Here is a 21185-nt window from a genome sequence, read left to right on the forward strand (position 1 = left end):
TGCATTTATTGGATGACTTTAAAACTCCTCATGGCCTTCTGTTGGTTTGTCTTTTTCACAGCTGTCTGGGAATTCTGAGGTCTAGAATAGTGCTGACTGCGGATATGAGGACTTTGGACTGATAGAGTCTGCTGTTCTGGTGGAGAACTACTGCTCCAGAGTCTTCAGTTTCGTCAGTCCCGGTTCTCTGGTGTCCAGTGATTGCATGAGTCATAATATCAGAAGAGGAAAAAGGCTGAATCAGGTAATCAAGTACAGGCTGTTCTTTAGTAATGATTTGTGCTGGATCATTACCTGTTGTTGCTTGCTCAGGTCATTGTCCATCACCACACACACGTTTTAGCAAGGTAGGACAAGGGGTGAGGATTTGCTGGAATAGAAGGTGTCACTATTTTTAGCAGACATGAATAAGTACTATTCAAGCAGAAGGAGAACTTCTCATGCTTCTAGGACCCATACCTAGAGATCCCCAGATCTTTTAGCACAGCCCAGTTACTTAGTTCTGGCCTTCTACTAAATAAAGTTGTCCTTAAAAGCTCCAATTGTTCTACTTGACTCTCTTCTGGGCAGAATTCTTCACAAATATGAACAGTAGACTCCAGCTTCTTATCTTTTTATCTTCTTGCGTCTGCATTCCTTCAGTCAAAGAACTACGAGCTATTAAAAGGTCTTTTAGTGCAAAACTTATCATGTTGGAGCTTCTTTGTACATATACAGAGAGGGTGCAACTCAGTTGGGGAGAGAGGACTCTGAGAGGATGACTAGTTTGTACAAGACAGCTATGATAGCAGTGAAAGACAGTAATGTCCTCAAAAGATTCCTGATGTTAAGTATTTAGGGCATCCTGCCTCTTTGCTGCAACCTGGGAGAAATAAAATCCGCGGTCTCAGCACAGCTCTAGCTGATAATATGACAAAGCAACATAGCACACAGACCAGGTGTTGAATTTGCTGGCTAGATGCTATATCTCCTGAGCTGTGAAGATGGAATTGGACCAAATGTGGGTGCTCAGCAGCATTTAGTCAGGTGACATCAGGCTTCTGAGATCTCAGCACAGCAGAGCACTTCCACAGAAGCAGACTGGTGAATCAGGAAAGAGCAGCAGTACAGAAATGCACCTGCACAACTGCTCATCTATTATGAACAAAAGACAGATCCATACAAACGTAACTACTATACATTTGAGGCTAAATTAATGTCAGAACATCTTAGTCACATTGCTGTTGCATCACTGTAATAAATTACATATTGCAGATCCTTTTGCCTCCATTGTTCTGCATTAGTTTAAACTGCCCATTTTTACAAGCTCTGAAAGATGTTTCCTAGAGAAGCGACTTGTCAGAGGAATGTGGTAGAGTTATAGAATTGGCCCAGAAACACCTAGTAGCAGTCTCCACACTGTGCTCAAAGCATAGAACTCTTGCAAGTTTTATGTTAGAGACTTCTTTAATAGTCAAAGAGAGTGAGGTCTGTACAGAGAGGTAACATATTTTTTTCCCTTAGAAGTAGAAATATTAACTGGCGAGATGTGAAAAACTGTTCTTCCCTGCTGAAGCCTTCTCTTCAGCAGAAGGTGGTGCTGTGCTTTCACTGAATCAGCATTTGGCTGTCATGCCTGGGGACAATACCTTTAAAGTGAAACTACAGCATGATGAAAATAGCAATTAATATCGTCTGCATCTTTTGATAGCTGATTAGAAACTGCCCCTGAGTTCCATGTGCATAGTTTCTTTGATGAGTTCCTCTATGCTGTGTTGCAAAATAAATATTACTCTATTTTGTCATTGAGGAATGACAATGAGACGTATGCAACTCCAATGAGAAGGGTGCAGGGGTAGAATTGCTTTGTGCATCAATACAGGCTGATAAACTCTCTGGGGCAGCACTAGAGCAAGCTGTCTATGGAGGTCATAGTATCTCATCTGGGGAGTTTTTGAGGCTCGGCTAGGTAAGCCATGGCTGACCTGCTGTGGTGTTAGTCTACCCTGCACAGAGGAAAACGTCTTTTCCTGCCAGTGCTCTATAATCAATGCCACCATAGCTTAGTGCCAACTACAGAAGAACTATTATTATATTCTACAGTTAAATTAAATATATGTACTGATTAGTGAGGTAAATGGATGTGATATCACAAGCTAGTAGGTACAGTGCTCTAATGATACTGTCTTCTGTCCTCCTTGGATACCCTTAAGTAGGTTCAGCTGCTCTATGCCACCTAGCTGTGCTATGCCTCTCCTTTCTGCCCTGCTACAGCTGGACAGAGAGACCATGCAGCTCCATTGTGACCATGCCTTGCTGTGCTGGGACAGATAGGATGCAGGAACAGCTGACCTGGACATGGAACAGAGCTTTTACTGCATTTTTGTCATCCTGGAAGGGGAGTAAATCTTGTACAGAGGGCAGAAGAGAAGAAAAAGGGTTTTTGTGTCACTCAGTACTCCAGATTTCCCAGTGAGTTAAAGTCACATGAGCGAAATCCTGGCTCGAGACCAGCCAGGTCACCTAGGCAGAAAGGGGTTAGCAAAAGGTGAAAGGCAGAGATGCTCCTGAAATTTGTTGTGACGCTTGTGTTATCTGTATGTCCAAAATCTCAGGTAGTGTAGCCTGCCACTAACATGTTCCAGTGCTTTGCTGAACTAGGTCTGGTGCATTTTTTAGTGCTGGCAAATTGTTACTGATTTTCCATATTTTAAAACAGGATTAAAACAGCAATTTTAAAATTGCTGAAAAGCAATGAGCTGCATGCAGAGTAGTCTATTAAGAAGAAAATAATCTAAAACCTTGTTTTGCAATGTTAAATGCAGACTCCTGAATGCAGGATGGAGTGGACAGTGGATATAGAGGAAAGAGGTAAAAATGAGCCTCCTTAGGCTCATTTCTTTTTTATCACAAACTTTGATTACAGAAGAGGCATACTTTATGGAGCAGTAAAAAAGCCAGTGAATACAAACTCTTCCACTGGTCCTTATAAAATGAAACAAGAACATGTGTTAGGATTACAGCATGTATGCAAACTGGACCCAGAGTACATCAAGACAGACATATTTTCTAGTCCAGAAAATCAAAGATAGATGGATATTCTCTTTTCCTTGCATTTCTTGAGAACCACAAAAGGAATAACCTATGTTTTGGACAACAATATAGGTAACAGTATATTGAAAAAATCCCCAGAGGGGTAAAATGAGGATACCGCTTTGTTTTTAACAATGCTTTTCTTTCTCTTGGAAAAAAGAGCATTGTATTGAGAGCTTGCAGATGCTTTCAATAAGAAAATGATAGTGGGACACAGGTGAATGCATTACTGTAAAGCCTGAGGATGAGGCCAGTTTTACCTGCCATATAATTTGCAGCTGTTCTGTTTTAGCTTGGGGTTGTTCCATCTCTGTGACTTGATTACCGTGTTTTTGGCTAGCATGTTATATATGGAGAGTTGTCTCCTTTGCAAAGTATTTGGAGACCTCCTAACATAAACACTACTATTAGTTTTTATAGTCCTTATGTTCGTAGCTTTGGAAAAAAATCCATATTGAGCATAAAGATGTAGGTCTTGTGATGTTTGTAACAAAATGCTTGTTTTGAATTCTCTCACTATTATGTGTTTATATTGCTGTAGTCAGTTAAGTTTAATTTTATTCTGTTAGATACAGTACAGACATATTCTAAAGGGCAGATTTGATCCCTAGAGGATCAAATATTTAGCAGCACAGAGAAGCTGGGTTGTTTTTACTCTCAATAGCAGGAGTTATGTAGAGCCCCAAGATTAATTTAATTGGTGTTTCTTTATGGGATCCAAATAGGAACAATTCAGTTAAGTTTCCAGCACAGAATCATTGCATAAGATGTGCAGTGCTGAAAGAAAAATATCCTGTACAAGTGCATTGTCTCTCTCTTTTTGGTGTTGTTCACACACAGGAGGCTTTTATGTGCTCTATCCTCTCTGAGCAATTGTACAGAGAATCAGATATGCTCTCTGTCGAGAATGCTTTCCATTTTCTATAAGAGAGCAAACAGTTGGAATGAGAAAGGGTGGAAATCATGCAGTAGTGATCAGGTTAATGCATACATTGAGAAATATTAATTATCTCCTTAGCCTTACCACAGTAATCTCAATCATTGTACATAAACCTTTTGAGAAAGGAGGTGAGAAATCTCCTGGCTTTGGCCACTTGGCACGTTGAGATGTCATTCAGCTGGCTATTCACTTCCACTGATGGATCTTCTGTTTACCAATGACAGTTTCCTGTGCACAGTTGCACAGACTCATTCCATAATTTAAGATGTCACGGTCTTATAGTTGAAAGTACACTGAACCACAAGCTGTCTGACTGGTCTAAGGGGCCTGCTGAAATCCTAATCAATAAGGCAGTCATTGGAGCTTGTCTTCAGAAAAGAGGGATAATGTCTGTAGCAGGCCAGGCCTTAACCTGAGAAGTTGGGTGTGTTATTGGTGATCATCCTAACTTGTATCTGAGGAACTATCAGTGATGGTGGAGTAACCATCGTATTTTTTATGGACAGCATGATTAATACTTTCCCATTTTTTAATCCTGTATAAGCCTTGGGACATGTTAATAGTCAACGTTAGGTTTCAGATAAATACAGGGTCATGATATTCATAGGACTGAAATTGACTTTACAATCCTTTTTACGGCCTTTATGTATCTCAGATGATTTGGAAATGTTTTCTAAGTTTTTAGTGGATATAGTATAAATCTGTTTGAAATGTTAGTATTTAGTAAATCTGAAGAGAGGTAATGAAATAAATCATTCAACTGGAATTATAGACTGGAATTATTAACTAAAATAATAGATTATAGCCTGTTGGTTTCTCTGAGAAACTATTAGGAATGTCTCTCTTTAGCTTATCATTAAGATTATTTATTTATTTATTTATTTATTTTTACAGGGACATGTTACTGCTCAGGATTTACTAAGAAAGCAGTTAGGGTGTGAGAGGTAGTATATAATTTGAAACAGAATCCACAATGAACTGTGGAGAGGAACATCTAGGTTGTCAATGACAGTATAGGAAATGTTGCAGGACAGAAAAAAATCCTGGGGTCAATGTTCCTTCTTAGAAACAGAAGTTATGAGATTAAGTTATATGATGCTATTGTGAATGGGATTCCAAAGCAAATTTACTGTAATCATTCTAAGTTTTCTCAGAGGTAAAATCAGAAAAGTCCCACCGAAACTCTAAATATTCTAAAAATCAGTATGTTTTCATGGGTAGTTTTCACATATCAGTATAGTTTGTGCTTTGCTAAACCAAATCCTGCACTTAATGAGGTATATTTTCATTACAAAGAAAACCAGTGGTTACTGTCCAACCCTTGTGTTAGTGTGTACTTTCTAGTGGCGTTCTTACAACATTTTCATTTCTACAATGCTGTACTCAAGCTAATCCTAGTCCTGTCTCTTCTGACATCTTGGTGAAACACCATTTTTATGATATAGTGCCTGCTGCTTTTGCTTTACTTTATGTACTCACCTACATCTTTTCATCCCCTCCTCTACTTCATACTATGAATATCTTTACACAGCATTCACAGTTCTTACTGTTGCATTAGTCACCTCACTCTTGTGGGTGATCCAAAAAAAGGTCCTCATATGTCATGTGGTTCCTTGAGAAATGTCACTTGCATTTCAGATATAGTTTGGAAACACTTATCTGTTCCTTATGGAGGGGAAAAGAAAAAGGAAAAAAAGGAAAAAGGAAAAAAAAAAAAAGCCCACAGCCCAATTCCACATTAGAGGAATTAAAGTATATTCATTCTGAACATCCAGAATCTTTAGCCAACTGCTTGATATGTTGCCAGTTCCATATGTGGAAATGTTGCCAGTACCTGTTATACTAACAGTTTCCATTTCATTTCCATTAGTTGCTTCTTCTGTTTTTTTGTAAATACTACCTGCAATTATGTGCCATTTACTGCTGGAGGAATAAGTGGCTATTTATAATGCAGTCTACCGAAATTTTAGTCTGAAATTGAATTTTTAAGTGCATCACTTTAAACATGATAGCACTGATGATTCGGTCACATGATTTGCCATTAACTGTATCGCAAACATTTCCTGTAGCTTAAGTTGCTCTCCCTGTACCTTGCCCTCTTGCAATAAATGGACTTCCAGCAACAGTTTTGACAATACTCTTGTCTACAAGTAATAAAACATCTGGAAATTAGGCTAGATGGATAAAACAGTTCCATGTAATAATATGTGTCTGGCATTCATACAACCTCTGTATAATGCATGTTTTTTATGGACCAGATGTGGTATTTATGTGTTATGAGGAACAGAGGCATGTTCAGTCATGCTTTTTATTGCATTTAAATGCAAGGTATATTTTAATAACTCACAAAGGGAATTGTCTCCTATTGATTAGAAACTGTCAGTGTGTTAGACATAAACCTGAAAAAGCGAATGAATCTGTCAGAAAACTGTAGATATAATTTAAATTGACATTAAGCTGTATACTTATTGTGAGCTAGCTTCAAAAAAAAAATAAAAAGAAAGAAAGAGAAAATAGTAACTAATAAATATCTACTTATTCCTCCAGTGAAGGTGATCTATGAATCCTTTGATCTAGGAGCTGTTTATTTCTTCTGTAGGACTGTGTTCTGTTAAATGTACAGGTCTATGAAATAATAATTCTTTTATGTTTATTCATCAGACTTTCACATTTTCTAATTAAGACAACAGCTTTGCATAAAAGCCAGCTGCACAGTCTCCATTTTTATGCTCTTGCGTGGCGTTTTCAAGTAAGGTAAATTTAATGTATAGTGGGTGGAGAAGGGCTTCCACTGAACTCTGTCCATCTTGCTTTTGTCATTGTTACTTTCTAAACAGCCTTGAAAAGTATGCAGCTGTGCTTTTACACCTTTTCTTCATCTAAGTTTTTTACTATTTTCAGCCTGAATTATCCCTGCTTTTTCAGGAATGGCACCCATGTTTTACTTTCATTTACCGTTCTGATTTCTACTGAGCCCATTAGAGTCTGTCTTCATGAGATGTTCCTACAATATTCTGCGTTTGCTGTAATCCTTCTGTTCCATGTCCTTTTCCATGATCATCACCGGTAAAAGAGCTGTCAATATCAAATCATTTACAGTTTCTTTAGTTGTTCTTTTATTCTGCAATGTTTGTTTTATTCACAAACAAATTAATCATCTGCATGTGTATTTCCAAATATATATTACAGATTATTTTAAAGCAAGTATGCTGAGTCCAGCCTTGAACAGGTATCAATACTAGAATACTAGAATACCACTGTAGTACTTCTAGTACATCTCCCCTTACCTTAACTTTTATTGAAGGGGAGGAAAAGATTGCAGGGATGCTAGCTTGACAATGATTTTTTTTTTCACTTTGTAAGAGCAGTCCAACTAATGCAATAATTTACATAATTACCTTCTGCAGTATCGAAGGCCAGAAATCTTGAAATAATTCTTGAGCCTGAACTGAACTGATTTTTCAGCCCACAACACCCCTTACAGTTTGGTTGTGTGTCATTGATCTCTCACAGTCTCTACAGCACTGCCAGGCTTCTTCCTTGCTTCAGTTCTGGCTCTGCTGAAATTCTTATTCATACTTGAATCATTTCCTGTCTTGACTATTTCAGCTTTTTCTTTTATAGTTCTTCTAAATCCCTGTACTCTTAAACTTCAGGAGGCCCAGAATACTGTGCTTAGATTACTTTTTTATCTATATTCTTCATCAGTCCCTCCAACCAGGCATCCTTCAATTTAGGTTTGACATCAGGCTTCTCCTTTTAAGAACTCTCCATGGATTTGTGTCTCCTTCTTTTTTGATTTGGAGTCTGTAATGAGTAGAGTGGGTATATACGCTTGTTCAGTAACATCATTGAGTAAGGCAAAAGAAGACCATGGCTTAGAGGAAAAGGCCTAATATTCAAGTCCAAGATTCACATAGTGCTTTTGTCCTTGACTGTAGTAATAAGTAAATGGTTGCATGTGGGCTTAATATGAAATCTACAGCTCTGGCAGAGATGAGCTAAGGCATTAAAATGTCTCTGCCATTATGTATTATTTAAATATACAGGACAAGATGAAGTGGTTCCATCAGAAAAATAAAATTAATTCTAAGCCAAAATACTAGAGTTCTCTAAAAGCTCAGATCTGAATCTTTTTTTTTTTTTTTGTGGAAAAATAAGACATGTTGACCCCCCTGTTTTCAAGAAGACTCAGTCTGCTTGTGCCTGACGTTTATTGGTTGATTAGATTATCCCAATGTGCAAATCACACAGTAGGAAAGTAATGTAGTCAAACAGGGACCATGTGACTGAGCTCAAACACAGGAAGGAAACATACTGGAAGTGGAAGACAGGATATGCTGTCGAGGTGGAATACAGAAACATGCAGGGATGGCGTTATCAACACCAGCGTTTGGCTGGTATTGAAGTAGGTGAGGCATGTGAAATGCAAAGAGGGCTTCTGCAGGTACACTGGCAGCAAAAGGAAGACCAAGGAAAATGACTGCTACTGAATCAGGCAGGTGACATGCTATTGAAAGACATGGAAGAGGCTGAGGCACCCAATGCTTGCTTCATTTCAGTCTACCAGCAGAATCTTCTTCCAAGCCTTCCATGTTTCTCTGATTACTAGCAACCTTTGGGGAAAGAGATACTATCCACAGCAGAGGAGGATCAAATTAGGAAATACTCAAGTAAGCTGGCCATGTACAAGTCCATAGAATCTTAAAAACATAGAGTCATTAAAGCTGGAAAAGACCTCTGAAGTCATGTAGTCCAACCGTTACCCTACCACCAATATTGTCCACTAAATCACGTCCCTAAGTACCACATCTACCCTTTCCTTAAACACCTCCAGGGAAGGTGACTTCCCTGGGCAACGTGTTCCATGAAACCTTGAACCCATGGAACAAGCAGGAACATTTTGAATGTCAACAACAACAAACACAAAGTTCTGCACTTGGCACAGAACCCCTCCTATGCATTGGTACCACCTGGGTATTGACTAGTGAGAGATCATCTTTGTCGACAAGGACTGGGTGTCTTGGCAAACAGCAGGTTGAACCCAAGTCAGCAAAGTGACCTTGTAGCTGTGAAGGCAAACAATATCCTCAGCTATACTAGCAAGACCATTATCAGTGGGTTGAGGGAAGTGAATATCCACCATTCGTGGCAATTTTCAAAATTTGCATGGAAAGGGCCCTGAGCAACCTGATCTAACTTCAAAAGTAACCCTCCTTTGAACAGGAGGTTAGACTAGATACCTTCAAAGACCCTTTGCAGCCAATGTTCTATGATTTTGACACCAAAAAAAAGAAAATTTGATATACTATAGTCAGATGAATCTCAGCTCTCAAAATTAATTTAATCACTTTGATGAGAAAGTGCAGAGTAACATGGAATTTATGAATTTTATATTAAAAGTGCTGTGTGTATATAAGGAAGAACTTTAGCTTTGAAATACTTAAACTTTTTGTGTGTTGATGAAATGAATAAATGATCCTTTAATGCATAATCTGTGTAGCTATTGATACACCCCAAAAACTAATGTGTACTGTGAATGTTTCATTTATTGCACTAGTTTCACTTACGGTACAATGTGAAACGTGAGAGTTATGATCTGAAGGCTGTGACTATGGAGTCTCTCAAAGACAGATTTAAGTAAACATTGAATCATGATTGAAAGAGCTACCACAACATCACTAAAAGGCATTTATGAACAGTATTGCTCCGTGTACAGAGTAAGACCTGTTGAAAGAATTTCAAGATTTATTGTGATTTCAAGATTTATTGTATTTTGGAGAAAAGGTTTTTCTTTAAGTGATAAAGAAAACCTTACAAAATATCAAGTTTCAAATAAAATACAATACATTTTAAATGAACTGTGAATTTTAAGAGCTGTGGAATGGTTTTGATTGCAGTTAAACAGTAATATTTTCTTTGTATGGACCTCTGTAACAGATGTTGCTTTCTCTTTTGGCAGTCTGTAAGTAATCTCTTTTGTTCAGTGAGCTGTAATGCAGCGTGTATTGTATTTGTAGTTTAATTTGTCAGCAGAAGTGGTCACATCGTGTTATTTAGCTCCTGCTTCTTGTACTAATTAGTAACTCACATTACCCAGGATGCTTTGTGTAAATGTTCTTCCTGCTATTTCTGAAAGAATTGTGTTTACTCATTTAATGCCTCTTTCTATCATCATTTCCAACACTGTGCATGGTCAGATGAAGAATGATCAAAAAGCCAGCTTCATTCAAGTCAATTGTGTGGTTAGTGGTTGGGGGGAACATGCAATCAGATCGGACCTAGTGCTTAGAACTGTAATCCTTCAACCTGTGCTGATAGTGCAAAATAGCTTTGAAGCAAACCCCTTCGTGAAGGAGACCTGTGCCACTCACATGTTGTGTTGCTGAAGTTCAGCCATTTTCCTGCTTTCTCCTCCTAAGAGCTCTGAAATGTAAACACTGCAGAAAGAAGTTTAGAGGTGGCTTTTGCCTTGGCTGTACTTCTTGGAACTGGTAAAAGGCAAACAAAGAGAGGAAGAAGCTTGAAAACCATTACCCTGTCTACTGCTTTCAGTTCTGCCAAGAGCTGCTGTGCCAAGGTGCCAATACTTAAGGAGATTGCCTAATTTGATTAGTCATACGTTTTGTCATATGTAGATTTATTATTTGTTTAAAAAATAGTCAGACAAAAAAGACACCTCAGTCAAAAATACATACCTCTAGGCAAAGAGTCTGAAGTAATAACTACACATTTTTTATAAAGCCCAACTTGATTTTCTGATGAAAATGAGATCTGGATTTTTTATTTATTATCTTATATTTTCTTGACACTCCATATTAGTTATGCAGAATAATATGACATGGAATCTACCGTTGTCTGGTGTACAGGCTTTGCTGTTCAGAAGGAAACTCAAATACTGAGCTCCTGAAAGAAGCAGAAAATGGGCTTGCAGACAGGAGTTTGAAGCTACGTGTACTTGATGGCATAATGTTTTAGTGTATCAGTTCAGAAGTCATTGTTTGAAGTCAAGTTATTTAGAAATGAGTCTTCCAACAAAAGAAACATGTAGGGAATTTGGTGGTTTGCTGAAGGCGCCTGATTCTGTTGCCGGCAAAGGATAACTTGTCTCTACTTTGCGGAAATTATGATTGGATGCCTAATAATTTTACTGTGTAATCCAGCATGATTGGCAGTTCCTGCTTAGGAAGCCAAGGAATAAAATAGCAGAGGCATCGGCATTCACTGGCAAGGCTCGCATTCAATTCACAGTAGCTGGATTTTAGCCTTAAATTAATAATGTTGAGAAAACGTACTTCAGAAACTTTGAGTTAATCTGTTGGTTCAGATCGGGGTAGAGTGGACAACCGTGCCTGCAGGCATTAACAGGTCAGACGTACCTTTGCATGGTTGTCGAATTTACTGAAATAAGTGGATCAGATAGGGGGTGTGGTACCAAAACCTATCGGGGTGGAATCTGTGCAGTCATTCCAAAGTCAGTCCATTACCAGGGCGTGACTGAGTGTATTTTGGCTGTGCAATTGGCAGGCTCCCCTCTCTGCAGCTCCTTTTACCTTCATGGACAAGTACTGCTAAGCAAGGAAGGCAGCAGTGAGAAATATGTTATTAATAGCTAGGATATGGTCTGAATGCACCATCCCAAGAAGGAGCAAGATAGGAATGTGCAAAGATAAATAAATATATGTAGAAAACAAGAAGGGAAAAAGTACCACTGTCATGAGTTCCTTAAGAATGTGTTTATCTGTAAAGAATAAGTAATTGTATAATAAGTAATAATAAAGGAGTGAGGAGGGAATTATTTAAAGAGGGAAGGGCAGAGTTAGTTTTACAGCCGTGAGCCTGGGATATATAAATGCAAATCTGCTTCACTGAACATAATTGCGCTGCTCTATATTAAATGCTGAGACAAAACCATGTCTCCAATCTTCTCTCAATTGTTTTCAGCAAAGCCAGAATTTAGCTGATACCTTCTGAGTTATGTTGATAACAAGTGATTGCTTAACGGTGAGTTTAAGATTATTTCCCACAAGCTCTTGGCAGTTTCTTGTGTTGAACGGTGCCAATGTGTTCGTCTTCCAGCTGGAGCCACGAGAGGGTGTCCGTGTCCCATCCAGCCTGCCGAGGCTGTGACTTGAGGCAGGCATCTGCCACCTCACTGCAAGGGAGAGGGAGAAGAACAGGGAGGGATGGCTGCAGAACAGCCCAGGCTTTATGACTGCCACAGTTTAAAAAGCAGTGTCTAAAATATTACATCTTGCAAGTAAATGTGTGAATGTAATGGTAATTCCACAATAGTAGTTGTGGGGCAGTACCCACGACCATCTAATGCTTGGAGAAGCATGAAGGTTTGAAGAGATTTCCTCTTCTTATAAACCTTGTTGTGGTGGATTTATTTTATTTTATTTTATTTTATTTTATTTTATTTTATTTAGGTCCCTTAAAAAACCAGACTGGATCTTTTTCATACAGAGATACATTAGGGTATGATAAAACATATTGAATATATAGAGAGATAATATTTAGAATACACTAAAAGGAAAAAAAAACGGTTAAGAAGTCTAAAGATTAGTCCTTGTTTTAAATTTATTCTGAAGATCAATGACGAAAATTTTATGGTTTATATTTGGATGGGCAGGGAGCCCTGTATTTTAAATATATTTTCATTTCTATAGCCTATTTTTTGAGATGCATTAGCACGGAAAAACTAAACCACACCTCATTACTTAATGCACCTTTCAGAACTTCACACTTTAATGTCATTTGTAGGGAAATAAAAAGTAGGAACTCTAGAAAATTTAAAACTGTTTCTTTCTGACAACACTGCTCTCTTGCAGAAGTATATCTTCACTAGAACTTCTCTGAGAGGCAGCCTAAAATAATTTATTGATTTTAAAAGAACTGTATGGAATATGCTGTGTCAATAGTAACGGAAAATTCTATGCATATTTTTCTTAGAGTCTTTTCTTTCTTTCCTTTTGATCAGATTGTGGTCTGGGAAAATCAATGATGTCTCTTAAAATTACTTATGATTTTTTTCAGATATTTTGTACCTCAACGATTTCTCCTCATTTAGCATACTGGAATCTCAGTGACCCCAGCAGAAAGAAAGCTGTTTGAAGTGTACTGGAGTGGAAGAAAAACAGAAGGTGTGTCCGAAGTATCTTAGTCATAGGAGCTCAGGTAATCCTCCAGGCAAATTTTAGGACTCTGTTTGCATATTCACGAAGCTTTCATTTGCATGAAAATCTGGCAGTCATGTTAGCAGTTATTGAGGTTTTTACATATGTCCAATCTTCATATGAACAACGAATATCTAAAATTTGCTTGAGAAATTTTGAAGCCAGATTTCCAAATCTGATGAATTTTCATAAAACTGATAATCTAAGGTACTTACATAATTTTCATTTTTATGCTTCTAGCAGAGAAAATGAGACTACACATGTACAAACACTACACATGTACAAACACAAGTTCTGGCTGGGCTTTGTGCATACCATTGTAGGTATACTGACGTTTTACACAACCTATTGGACACTTAGAGATGTCTGGTTAGATACTTTGAACCAATACTTTTGAACTACAAAATCCATTTATGGGTGCTTGACAACTGCTATGTGAGGAACACTGTCTTAAAGCTGTTTTCCCCTGCCTCCTTCTGTTTGTTATGATATGACAAAGCTTTTCAAGTATTTTTCTATCCTATTCTATAATATCTATTATGATATGTGCAGTTTATTGCATTAAGCAATGAATTTAAAAGCCATCTAGAAAATGCACTAGTAGGCATATTCTAATCTTATAGCCAGGATAAAATTGCTTCCACAGCTGAGTTTGCATTAATCCTTTAAAGAGACCCCAATGTTTCTTCCAATCAATTATTTGGATGTGGTAAATCACCAGGCTTTGTTAGTCTATGTGAGCAAAATTCCAAGTTTACATACAGAGGAAAGTAAATTCTGAAGAGGAAATTGCCTGTTAACTAAAACCTTAAATACATTCTTTAAGAAAGCCCAAGTGATCAGTTAGCTATCTTGCAACTATGCACTTCAAATTCTTCGTAATTTAATGTATTACCTCTTTTACATATTAACGCACGACCTATTACAAAAGGCAGAAGCTGTCTTTTGTATTTCCAAACTACTGTCTTTTCTTAAAGCCAAAATATACATATGTTGACATGCCAAGTGTTCCTTCTTCAGGTAGGAAAATAGAAACATGTTCAGACATGTCCTGGAGGTTGGGAAAAATGCCAGAAAATGTTTAGCTCAAATAAAGCACCAACAGTTTCATTTTTACTACTTTCAGCAGCAATCAGATCTCTAATTAAACTCCATTAGCCTAAAATAAAGCAGAGCTTTGAAGATGCAAATCAATAACCAGAGTAAACGCCGCATTGTATTAAGAAAGTTTTGAAGCTTTGCCCACACTAAGCATCCTTCCAAGTTTAAGCCCTCCGAATTGTTTCAGGCTTAACTAAATCATCCAAATTAATATTTAGAGTGGAGAGGTAATAGGCCTTTTTGGAAAACAAGTCAGCTAAGAAATCAGGTTTTCCCCTCACTGTTGAACATGGAACTTTCAAGGTTTTGCCTATTACGATGCAGGTTTTTCTTCACTCTTAAGTTTTCCCTTTTTTAAAAAAGGTTTTGCTGCAAATCTAAATGTACCACCATTGCGTTGCGCCAACAGGAAATTCATCTTCTACAAAGGCTTGCTTAAAAAAAAAACCAAACCAGCACCATGAAGGATTTAAACCTCACAAAGAACCTATAAGTGTTTGTATAATACATGGGCTCTGTGGCAGCATACAATTCACTGGTTTCCTTTGTACACAAGAACAATAAAGTCTCATATAAATGCTTTGAGAGAGTACATAAACAAGTCTTTTAAAACAAGTAAATGTGTCCTTTTAAGTCCTTCTCATTAAACAGACATAAGCTGATGAGGATGCTGAGGCTACTTGTGCATATAAGAATGCCTGGGAAACAACCCCTGCTGTAGGCAACATGTTCAAAAGTTTGATCTAAACCACAGAAATACCAGCTCAATAGGACACATTTCATCCTGTTAAAATGTATGGAATCAGATTACTTAGTCCTCACAATCATCAAGCTTCACAGAATAAGACTAGGTAACAGATTATTTTAACCTTCTCATGTTCTGCCAAGAGCCTTCAAAAGTGTTCCTTTCTTAAGTGTTCTTAAGTAAAAAATGCTATTTAAGAACATCCAGAATTAATGCGGCCTCAAAACTACTAATAAGGCTGTTCCAGATGTTTGTGGTGAATTGTTCAGCAGGAAAATTAATAAAGCCATACTTACACAAACAAGCTTGCTTTAAAATACTTGTCTGGATCTGTCCTAAACTCATAAAAATCAGGAAATTCTGTACTCTCTGTCTCTTTAAAGCAGTGGTCCCCGACAAACCGCATTGAGCTTCCAAATTTCTTGTGTATTCTTATCATCAACCTTTTTGAATAGGAAACAGTATAAACTTTACATTTTACTATGGTTCTGTGGACCACTTCCCATGACCTCACAGCCTGTAGTTTGGAAACTAGTGCTTTAAGATGTATGTATATGATAATGGAAAACATGACTACAAGACATGAGCCAGCAGTTACGTGAGCCAGCACGTGCTGCAAAGAAGGCTAATGGTGTCCTGGGCTGCATTAGGCAAAATATTGCCAGCAGGCTGAGGGAAGTGATCCTTTCCCTCTACTCAGCACTGGTGAGGCCACACCTGGTGTGCTGTGTCCAGTTCTGGGCCCCCCAGTAGAAGACAGACATGGGCATACTGTACAGAGCCCAAGGAAAGGCCATGGAAATGATGAAGGAACCTCTCCTGTGAGGAGAGGCTGAGAGAGCTGGGACTGTTCAGCCTGGAGAAGAGGAAGCTCAGGGGGGATCTTATCCATGTCTATAAATACCTGAAGGGAGGGTGCAAAGAGGATGGAGCCAGGCTCTTTTCAGTGCTGCCCAGTGACAGAACAAGAGGCAACGGGCACAAGAGTTTTCTCCTGAATATCAGGAAGCACTTTTTTACTGTGTGGGTGACTGAACACTAGCAGAGGTTGCCCAGAGTGTTTGTGAAGTCTCCTCCATCCTTGGTGATCTCCAAAAGCCCCTTAGACATGGTTCTGGGCAACGTGTTATGGGTGTCCCTGCATGATCATGGGGGTTGGACCATATGGCCTCCAGAGGTCCCTTCCAACATCAACCATTCTGTGATTCTGTGAAAAAAAAAAAAAACGCGTGTTGGCCTTCACTTTGATTTGGTACAGTGGATGCTAGCACCATTGATACATAGGTTGAGCAGCCTGAGCTTCTACCCAAAGTTCTGATCTACTTACATATCCATAAGGACAGATTAGCTTAATGTCTCCTAGGGACTGAGAAAGAGAAGAAGGAGAAAGTTTTCTTCTCTCATGCTTTCTCTTACCTACCTGACAAAGGCTGAAACTCTCTCCTAAATTTGTGACAGAAAGCATTCGGCTTCTATGCATTATCTGGTTTTGTTTGTTTGTTTGTTTTGGTGCTGTCTGTCAGTATCTGGCTCGACAGTTCAGCAGGCCTGAACAGTTCAAGAGAGAGTTCCCTTCTAATTTTCAGGCAAAATAGTATTTAAGTGAAGGGAACAGTGTAACAAGTCCCCAAGCTAAAATGTAAATTTTTGGATGCACAGATGTCTGTGTTTTCAAACTTCAGTGACTAAAAGTTGCAGCACCAAAAATATATGTGTTTCTGTATTAAGTCAAAAGTCCTTATCCTTACATACCTTGAATAAAAGACCTTAAATGGTCCTCAAGTATTAAAAGGCCTTAAATACCTTGTATTTCAATGTGTACTGCTACTTAGGAATGTAAGCATAGCTGCTTAGATGTGTATTGCTGTCCTTACAAAGCCAAATGTATTCATTTGCATGAATACATTGTTGTCTTCCTGCTTTCAATGCTAGTGTAAAAGGTGAAAACAAGCAAAATACTCAATCGTTTAGGGGTTTCCCTAGATGACACACTGTTCTCTGTTTGAATCACCTAGTCCCTTCTAAAAGCCTAAACATTTTAATGGATAATGTAAGAAACAGCCACATTCTCAGAGACTGATCAGCACTGGTTGTTTCCAAGTTTAGGCGTGTAGGGGTTGGAAGGGATGCGAAGGAACTGGCCCATAGTCCCAGCAGAACTGGAAGATGTGGGGAACTCGCTAGTCCTTAGGCCACGTTCCTGTTAGAGCATGGAGGCTGTTCAGTACAGACTGGAATAACCAGAAATGGGAAGCCGGCGTAGCTGTAACCACTGGGGGCCACTGCTACTTAGGAAGAGAGAAGCAGAGGGAGGCTGCTGCAAGCCTGGAGTCTGCACTGAGACCGGAGATAGCTCCTGAAAAGAAGCGAGGAACTACCCATGTGGATTCACTGTGCAGAGGGGGGAATAGGCAGCAAGGATCTGCACAGAAATCTCCTGAATGTATGGATAAGATGCTAAGACTTTTGCTGAATGTGACAGTGATGACGCTGAATGTCACAAGTGGTGACAGAAGTGGCATCAACCTCTCTTTGCAGCGGTACTCCCAGTCCTGCTCTTGGCCACATGTCTGTGGGAAGTAGCTTGCATACCAGAAATAATTGGGACCCCTTGCTAATCCAACTCGGTCAAAAGTGGGTCATTATCACTGTTGTCTTCACTGACCAAGAGTGATTTTTCTTGCTAAGAGAGAGCCCAGGCAATACGGAGTAGACAAAATATAAAAGTTAGGTAGCAGAGACTCTTTTGGGGGTATCTAGAGAGCAATAAGAACTGGAAAATTATCAGATGCATAAAGGGACTTTACAAAAAGCTGAACTGGAAGGCTTATCCTCATAACCTAAGACATATTTTCTCTCAATAGTGATTTTCTGTATATACGTACTGCACAGTACGTTGCACAGTACGAATAGCACAGAGTTGTGAATTCTGGACTAGCTGCAACAGTAAGGCTTTTCCCAGGGTTTCTGCTAAGGATTAAGAAATCTTAAAAATCTTTCTAGTTTTCACCCAGTCCACACGTTATCCACATCTATAACATTATTTGAAAGTCACAATGACCCTTTTTGAAAACATTTTGTGCAAAACATACTTACTTTTAAATGGAAACCAAGACCTGACATGTCCTCTCTCTTATACATTATATAATGCCATAGCTCACTGTCTACAAATGTTCTGGTGTTCATATTCTTTCCAAGAGAGAAGGGACTCACACCTTACAACCATTTGTCACACCGAGGCAGTATAATTGTTTTGGAGAGTAGCAGGTACATGTCATATACACAAAAATTTGCCCCTTAGCGGTGCTAGTTTCTAGACAGCAGTAGACATTTTCTTTTCACGCTGAGCTGCCATGCCATGCAGGAATGACATCTAAGGGATGGTCTGAATGTAATCCTTTAGAAAAAAGCAGTATACAGAGAGGTGAGGAGAACAAGGCAAAGAAGGATTTCTCCCCTCAAAACAAATGGAAAAGCTGGCATAATTGCTGCTAAGAATTGTTGGATGTTGACCTCACGTCAGACACTTCAGATAGTCTCTGGGACTAAGCAAGCACAATGCCACATTGGGCTGTATCAACCAAACCTCTGTTTCTAGGCCAGACTGGAGAAGCTCATCAAAGACAAATGATAAGAAAAGCAGGTGTGGGTCACTGAGGGGTGTTCCTGGCCACATCCCCCTGAGAGATCTCTGGCACTGGTACTGCTATTATACAGTGTTAATTAGATCATTCTAATTAATTCATTCGAAGTGTAAATTAGGAAGGAATGAAGATAAATTACACTAATACATTTAACCCCATGCTGTTTATTTAGCAGTTGAACAAAATAATGTGGTTAAAAGAGTCTAACAAGGCAAAAGCCCAAGACACAGCTGTTTAATAGCATTAAAAATGAGATCTCAGTCTGTGCTGCGGGCACATACAGCTTGTTTGCATTTAAAAGGGTTGCCAAGATAGCTGTACTGGCAAACCCTGCTAGTGTAGATGCAGCTGATACTAACAAAACAAAACAAAAATTTCGATCTCTTGAATGTAATAGCCTGCACTGGTAAATGTATTATTTTGCTGGTAGAGCTCTGTCTGCATTAGAACCCTTGCTGGTGTGGCTAGGGTAGTCTGGAAGATGTTTTAGCTACAAAGGCATGCCTGCAAAACTTTTAAGTGTCAATAAAGCCGTATTATAAGGTTTGCTATACATTCAAGAATCCAAGAACTTGTCTCAACACAGAAGCCAAGCCAATTTAAATAAAGTGTGAGGTGAAACTCATTTAGTTAAACCAGCAGTGCTTCTAAGCATAGCAAGCTGGATTTGAGCTGAACAAAGAAATTTTTGCTACCCCAATTGTTTTGGAGTCAAACATGGCACTTAAAATTCCAGAGATTAAAACAGAAAATATTTGGGGTTTTGTACGCCTTCTGTTTTTGAAGGCCACACTTCCACTCCACATAGTCATTGTTAAATCTTTTTTATTAAAACAAATAAATAAATAAATGCAAACCCTAAGAGATTATCAATTTCACATGACTCTAGAAGCTGAGGCTTTGAGAAAAATGCCAATTATATTGTGATTTGTGATAAAATCATGATATTTAGCAACACTTCAAAGATCGTGGCATACAAATACTGGGAGAAACATGTTTAAACTAGTCCAGTGGGCATGTTAAACTATGTCCTGGGATAGGCTAGGCCAACGTTGTTTTCAGCGGTGTCAAAATACAGATTGGCCCATCTACAAACTGGCTCAACCGGAACCATGTTTATATGTGACCTGACTTAGACCAATTTAAACTGGGCCAAAGATTTGCTTTGGACCTGGTTAATTTGTTGAGCATTTCTCCCATGCTAACCAGGCAAGCATTCTTGTTATAAATGTGCTTTAAGCTGCATTTACAACCAGAGCTGCCTGGTGTTAACCCCTGTGCAGGGAGGAGCAGAGGTGGTACGGATGCTGTTTGTCACCTGGTATGAAAAGGAGCTCATGGAAAGACATTCAGGAGAACCACTGTTGTGGTCTGTAAGCCTTTCAGGTGTGGAACTGGCAGAGGACTACAGGGTTACTTTTTGTTCTCCTCCTCCTTCTGCTCCCACCAGCAGCCCTGTTTCACACACTGCATGTGTGCTGACTTACATGCATGCAGAAGGGGCTGCCTGGCCATGTAGCTGTTTCCCTAACAGATGATGTCTTGCCTCATCCAGTTATTCTGCCCTGATTAACTTCAACAGGTTCCTTGTTTTATGGAGGACAAGGAAGACCACTACTTCATCTGGTCCCTCTGTTACAGGATTACTAGCTCATTCTAGTTACCCAGAGTATTGCTCAAATATGTGAGCTGTGAGCAGCTGTGTAAGCCTTGTACGTTGTCCTCTCTACAGACTTCATTTTTCACTGACCGTTCCTCATCACGATGAGCAAAATCAGTCCTATGGCACAGATGTTATCGCTGAGCAATAGATCAGTAACATTGCCATTTCTGTTTTTCACTCATGGTGATCGTGTGCCTGTTTGAAGGGAGGAGAACAGATCTGACACTGCAGGAAGTGATGCATCCCTTGTTTTTTAGTTGTATTGGATGATAAAATCTGACTTTCTGATACCAGACTATGGAGAATTCACCACAGTGGAATTAGCACTACTAGGGCAGGATTTGGGTGGAATCTCTGCAGGCTTTTCTGGGGAAAACTGGGAGAAAACAGGATCAAAATATTTTATGGGAAATGTTATGATGAAAGGAAGAACCCAGACTCGTGATATGGACAATCCGTGGTGCAAGAATGGTCAAAACATTCACAGACTAATTCAAAATCCACTGGACCTGCTTGACTCAAGTGAGCACGGAGTCCATGAATACCCCTTGTGTAGGGTCATTTACAATTTCCAAGAGCTTCTCACACCTAGATAGCTTTGAAATACACTTTATTACATAGTGATATGCAACATTTTCAGACCTTGCAATCTCCAATTCTTCATGTCATAATCAAACAGTACTGTAAAAAGAAATAGCCTATGAAACAAATTACTCTTTCTTCTGCTCTCTGCTTAGCCATGCTCTCTGTGCTTGCATACATCCCCTGGCACTCTGGAATTTCAGATGTGTCCTGCTATACGCTGAGTGCGTGCTTATCTGCAGTCTTTGGAGTCCAGCAG

General features: G+C 39.0%; 1 protein-coding gene across 4 annotated transcripts in view; it reads left to right on the top strand.

Annotated features, from left to right (window-relative positions):
• The window catches only part of ENC1 (ectodermal-neural cortex 1), a 39806-nt gene that overhangs the window by 4349 nt on the left and 14272 nt on the right, over positions 1-21185 (top strand). For all 4 annotated transcript variants that reach the window (XM_050716495.1, XM_050716496.1, XM_050716497.1 and 1 more), the window contains 2 exons: positions 62-244; positions 13052-13192. The gene's annotated coding sequence lies outside the window, so the exon portion shown is untranslated. The remainder of the gene's footprint in view (positions 1-61; positions 245-13051; positions 13193-21185) is intronic.

The sequence above is a fragment of the Cygnus atratus genome, chromosome Z (genome assembly GCF_013377495.2).
Source record: "Cygnus atratus isolate AKBS03 ecotype Queensland, Australia chromosome Z, CAtr_DNAZoo_HiC_assembly, whole genome shotgun sequence".
Lineage (NCBI taxonomy): Eukaryota > Metazoa > Chordata > Aves > Anseriformes > Anatidae > Cygnus > Cygnus atratus.